General features: G+C 44.0%; 1 long non-coding RNA gene across 1 annotated transcript; it reads left to right on the forward strand.

Annotated features, from left to right (window-relative positions):
- The first annotated feature begins 267 nt into the window (after window positions 1–267).
- LOC132141933 (uncharacterized) lies at window positions 268–1,369 on the forward strand. Its single transcript, XR_009433971.1, has 3 exons — window positions 268–366; window positions 701–844; window positions 1,295–1,369. It is a non-coding gene; the product is annotated as an uncharacterized LOC132141933 (long non-coding RNA).
- The last annotated feature ends 4,865 nt before the right edge of the window (window positions 1,370–6,234 follow it).

The raw sequence follows: 6,234 nt of genomic DNA on the forward strand, positions 1-6,234 counted from the left end.
AGAGCCCTGGAAGTCTGGCCATCACTGCTCTTGTACATGGAAGCCGTGAAATCAAAGAGACTTTCGAACCCTGGAACAGGTAGGCCGTTCATAAATGCTGTGAATAGGTCTGTGACTGTGTCCTAACCCTGGTGCTGGTGTGGCCTTGTCATAGTTTTTGTAATATATGGCTAGGTTTAAATGTCCTGCCTCTCTCTGTCAGCATCTTATGACACAGTTGCAGCAGCCATGAAGGATCCACTCATCTTGGCCAAATTGCATTTCTACACGGCACTCGCCAGGACCTTCACTCCCTTCCTGAAAAAATATCAGACAGATGAGCCTGTGCTTCCATTCCTTCCGAAGGACCTGACTGAGTTGATGATGGTAATAATTTACTTAAAGTGCAACTCACCCCCAAATCATTTTTATTTGCTGATAAACTGTATAAATAAGTGTCTAATAGTGATGTCTACATGTCTGGTAATTATTTTTGGTATTTTAGTACATTTTAGTAAATTTGTGTAAAGGGGGGTGAGTTGCTCTCTAACATTATAATCACCACTGATTGGGCTCAATTGATATGTTTTGACAATGTGGAGTTTGTGGTTAGTATGTGTAAAAAATAGTGGATACATTGTGCATCAAAATCAGACAATTCGATGTCTGTGATTAATGTTAATGTGCCGCACCAGACATTTTTGTGTTTGTCTATTGACAGAGTCTACTCAGACGCTTCATAAAGAGAGAAGTCCTCCATGATATCACTGCCCTGCAGCTGACCAAATTGGATGTCACAGACAAGACCATCTGGCTCAGCCCACAAGACATCAGCATTGGTCTAGGTGCAGGGTCAGTCCTTAAGGTACTGTGATGGTTTAAAAAGGTTATTTTACAAATGGTTAGGCTGAACCAGGTCATTGAAGACATGTTCTATATTCATGGCTACCTCTCTATAGAGCATCAAAGGTGCAGAGCTCAGGGTGCTAGAGTTCAGGAGAGAGTGCATGCAGGGACTGTGTAGCATCATTAGGAAAGTGCAGGACAAGAGCCCCCTCAAGTATCTGACTGTTAGGCAGATGGTGTGCCTGGATCCATCAGTAATGTACAGAGACCCAGAAAGATGCAGGAAGCACATGAAAGGGCTGGTTCAGAGGTTTCTCCAGGACAAACAGCTAACTGATACTTCTGCGGGTAGGAATAAGAAAGGCAAATCATAGGCTATACATGAATTTATCCTAAACCTAATTGGCTGGTAATGCCCTATAGCCTAATTTTTTTTTTTCCGCATATTTTCTCATCTGTTTTGTCATAGGGGATGTCATACTGCAGCACTTCGACAGTTTCCTATCCTTGGAGAGCCGGAGTGAGGACTTCCTCTCCTTTCTTCCCATGCAGAAGAGGCTGGACATCTTCCTGAGGAGTGCCATGGAACCTTATCCAGAGCTGTGGGGCTTCTGCAAGAAGCTGCTCATGCTTTCCCACGGCCAAGCTACAGTTGAACGTGGATTATTGATCAACAAAGAGGTGGAGTCAGACAATATTCAAGAGGACACTGTGGTCACACGGAGGCTGGTGTGTGATTATATCACACAACACAGAGGTGTTACCCAGGTAAGAATGACCCCTGCCTGGACTAGTAAAATGCTTTTGACTTAAAAGTTGACAGAATCATCATATTTGGCTTCTTAAGTTTGTCACTGACTCTGGTTCTCTTTTCCCAATCCTATAACTAGGTTCCACTTAGTAAAGTGCTACTCGAGAGTGTAGCAAGAACTAGGACCAGATATCGTACCCATCTTGAGACCGAGAGAAAGAAAAGGGAGGCAAAATCCCAGGCTCTTAAGAGGAAAGAGACAGAGGACTGTCTTCAGGAGCTAACGGTGAAGAGGAGACGCATACAAGAGGTGTGTGAGGGTCTGGCTAGGGATGCGGACAGGCTGGCTGAGGAGGCTGAAAGGAAGGCAGGAAGCAAGATGGCTGACCTGATCTCCAGGTCCAACCTCCTGCGGAGAGGCCATAAGGAGAAGTTGACGGAACTGGCTGTCCTTGATCAAGAGATTGCTACCCTGAGTGAAGAGCTAAGGAGTTGACTGTGTTTCTTAATTAAATTTATTGTTGAGTTTTGATTTTCGATGTTTATTGTTCAGGGGTCGCTCAGTTCCCCATATTCCCAGCATGGAATAAGTAGCTAGCTAATGTTAAAAAACAACTTAACATTGTTCGTCAAACTTTCTTGTGGCCTACTGAATGATTTTATTTTTCACACCTGCTTGGCTTATCTTTTACCCATTCCACATTTGAAAAATAAGCACCTCCTTGATGTATTCCTCCATGGCCTTCAGATCGATGGCACAGTCCCACGGCCGTTGTGGAGGCAGCTTGGAGGCCCATTTAGAGCAGAAGACGTCGCTGAAGGGAGCGTAGCATTGAGGAATGGTGATGGACTGATTTTCAACTGGGCTCTCAATAGACGTGGAGTAGACTGGGAGAGGTTCAGGGGACGGTGTGACTGGAACTGGACAACCGGAGATGCATGATTGGAAACAGGCTTCGCCCCACTTCGGGATCTCGCCCGTCTTCCAGGAAATCACGGGGTTGTGCTGCTCCAGCCATGGGCGCCCTAGAATAACGTCAGTGGTGGATTCCTCCAGAACCAGCAGATGGATCTCCTCGTGATGGAGTAGTCCAGTTTGGAGGGATATGGGGCCCACACTATGGCACACGCACTTCCTGCTTAGCGGCCTGCCGGTGATTGTGTGGACCTGGTAGGGTGATGGCGTGGCAGTGGTAGGGAGTTTGAGCTGACGGCACAGGGCGCCGGAGATGAAGTTGCCGCCTGACCCAGAATCGTGGAGGGTGGAAACTGGAAGAGACATGTCAGCGGCAGTAAGTGTCACAATAGTGGTGAGTGGTTTCATTTGGTATCTTGAAGGGAGAATGGCACTCACCATAGGACGAGGAGGACGGACGGGGCACACTGCTATAGCATGCCCCAGGGCTGCACAGTAGAGGCACAGATTCTGGGCCAGCCGTCTCTGACGGTCCGCCATAGTGAGGCGGTAGGAGTCGAGGATCATAGGCTCGCTGGCTGGTTCTGGGGGGCTGACGTTTTCTGGTCGGCAGAGTGGTGTGGAGGAATGCGACTGGCCCTGGTGCTCTTCTAAGCACGACTGCATACGAGTGGCGAAGCGGATGGATAGCTGGATGAATCGCTCAAGTCCGATGCTATCCTCGTATGCAGCGAGATGCAACCGCACTCGGGGTTCCAATCCTTGACGGTAGGTCGTCAGTAAAGCCTGTTCGTTCCATCCACTGGAGGCCGCCAGAGTCCTAAACTGAAGGGCATATTCATTGATAGACATTTTTCCTTGTTTTAGATTATACAGCTTCTCACCAATGGAAGAGTCCCAAGCTGGTCTGCCGAAAACTTCATGGAAATGGTCGATGAAGCTAGAATAAGACTGGATAACTGGGTTATTTTGAGTCCAGCGAGAATCTGCCCAAAGTAGTGCTTTACCTTGCAGCTGGGAAATAATAAAGGCTACCTTTGAACGGTCAGTGGGGTACAAGTGCGGTTGCATCTCCAGGACCAGCGAACATTGAAGGAGGAATCCGCTGCATTTCTCTGCCGAACCAGAGTAGGGCGCCAGACTGGCCATGGGACTGGCGTGAACGGCAGGTGAGGAAGTGATGACAGGGTCGGCGGAAGTGCTCGCTGGTGTAGGAGGTGCTGGTGTTGCCATGAGTGTTCGTCGGAGTGCATCAACCAGATCTTGAAAGGGGTCCGTGAGGCTCATGCTTGTGCCTGGCGGTGCTGGTCCGGTCATCTGTTACGGATCACTCGGGAAGCTGAGGAGTAACAGAATGAAGATGTTTATTGTACACAGACACAAGCAGAGGAGCAGGTAGTGATCAGTGACAATGAGGAAGGATCCATGAAGGTAGGGTGAAGACTTGTTGGAGGGACGGTGAGCCACACACACGCACACTTGGGGAACTGGGTCTTTGGAGGGAATCGCTGGAGAGAGTAGAAGAGGAGTTAGTCCTTGTAGTAAGCATACAGGATCTTGTAGCGAACGTGACCGGATAATGTTTGAGTGCGTGTGTGGCTTTTATGGTGCTGCGTTGATAGGCTGGTGATGAGGATCAGGTGGATGTGATTTAGAACTCTGGTGAGGGTGTGCGTTGTGATTGTGTGGAGGTGGAACCTGCCGTGTTTGTAACAGTTGGGAGCCTTGTATCTTATCCATTACTCTAGTTTATCCAAAGGGGGTGCATTGAAGAGGCCTCCCACAATGGATGACACTAATTAATCTTGCAATTACACACTTCCTCATCAGGCCACGGATTTAGTCCTGCCTTAATTTCAATCATCAAGATGCTCAGCAGCCAGGCCGCTAGAGACAAATATAATTTCTCTCCCTGATAGCACTCGTCATGTGTTTCGGACAGTAAAGATCATGTTTAATCATTTCTTCAACAACAGATGAGTGAGAGACCTCCCTCTCCATGGGATGAGATGTTGGGTATGTTTAACGTTTCCTAACTGTGTATGTACAATTAAATAACACTAATATACCAACTTGTGGTAAATAGTAACAAAGATGCATCACAGAATTAACAGCAAAAACACAAAACACCATCAGGATAACATACTACACTGAAATGATGCAGTAAACATTAATTAATATGAAAGCTTTTTTTCCAAAGAAGCTTTAATTGCATTCACATAAACATTCATCTGTTCATTATTCATTAATCTTCATTCATTCATCTGTTCATGCATTCTGTGGGAAGCAAAGCATGACCTTGGAATGGGCCATCTCAGAAAATGGATTTTTACTCCCCAAGTACCACCATAATGACCCGCATTAAAATACAGCGTAGTAAGCCTAAATATTCAACTACAGCTCTGCATAGTTAAAAAATGAGGCAGCTTTATTCCTAATAAGAATATATATATATATATATATATATATATATATATATATATATATATATATATATTGTTTTCAGCCACTTTAACATTGTAAAAACACAGAACATTTACATTAACTCTGCACTGTGCTTAGAAACAGGTAAAAATAAATAAAAATAAATAAAAAACAATGATTAAATTAAAATCTGGTGTACCAAAAAAATAATAAATAAATAAATAAATAATACTTAAATAAAGAATAAGTTAAAATGCATTGTGTTTTAACATTAATTTATAATTAATTTAGTGATTCATCTGCGTACCACTACAGGTAGCCTGAGTACCACTAGTGGTTACTCGTACCACACTTTGAGAACCGCTGTTCTAGGGATATAAAAAAGGTGCATGCTATCAAGTAATTGAGATGTCAGCTCTATGGAATTATTTTAAAATACAAAATAAAACGCTGCGACTTCTCATACAACAGCATAGTAAAAGTAAAATAATGCCAAGACATTGTTATTGAATCTCATGGGTATAGAATAATACACAGAATTTATTTTCTCTCTGCAAATCAGACCATGTTGCAATGCACTGTAACCATGCAAAACAAAGCATAAACGTAACCAGTGTTGGGGAGTAACTAGTTACATGTAACGGCGTTACGTAATTTAATTACAAAGTTATTGTAACTGTAATTAGTTACAGTTACTACGAAAAAATGAGTAATTAAATTACAGTTACTTATGAAATTTTTAACGATTACAAAGGGGATTACATTTGAATGTTTACACACATCCACATACAGATTTAACTGATTTATTTCCCAAATTGCACTGACTATTCTGAGACATACCGCCCTAATAATTTCCGGGATGCGGAAACACACTCTGGTTCATAGAATCCAGTCATAAAAACGGAATGCCTAACGCGGACGCAATATGACACATTTTGGATGACTAAATCAAAAGTAGGTCAGTACACTTGAATCAAAACATGACATCGACTAGTGTCTGTGAATATTAAGCCACAAAAATGCAATATATGACTTGCACATTCTGCGTGTCTGTGGAAATCAGGCGCGGACTGGACACCGGGAGAACCGGGACAATTCCCGGTGGCCTGGCAGCCGATTTTGCCCCACTATTTAATATCATTATTGTATAATTGCCTGCCGAATGTACTAAAGCGATAATTTGCGAATCCGCCATTTGAGAATTAAATCTCTAATAAATCCTTAATTGTTAGGCATGACTCGCGCGCTCTTCGCGCATCCGCCAAACGGTTTGGATCAGACTCCGAGTAATCAATGCGAGAGAGAGAGAGAGAGAGAG

The sequence above is a fragment of the Carassius carassius genome, chromosome 6 (genome assembly GCF_963082965.1).
Source record: "Carassius carassius chromosome 6, fCarCar2.1, whole genome shotgun sequence".
Lineage (NCBI taxonomy): Eukaryota > Metazoa > Chordata > Actinopteri > Cypriniformes > Cyprinidae > Carassius > Carassius carassius.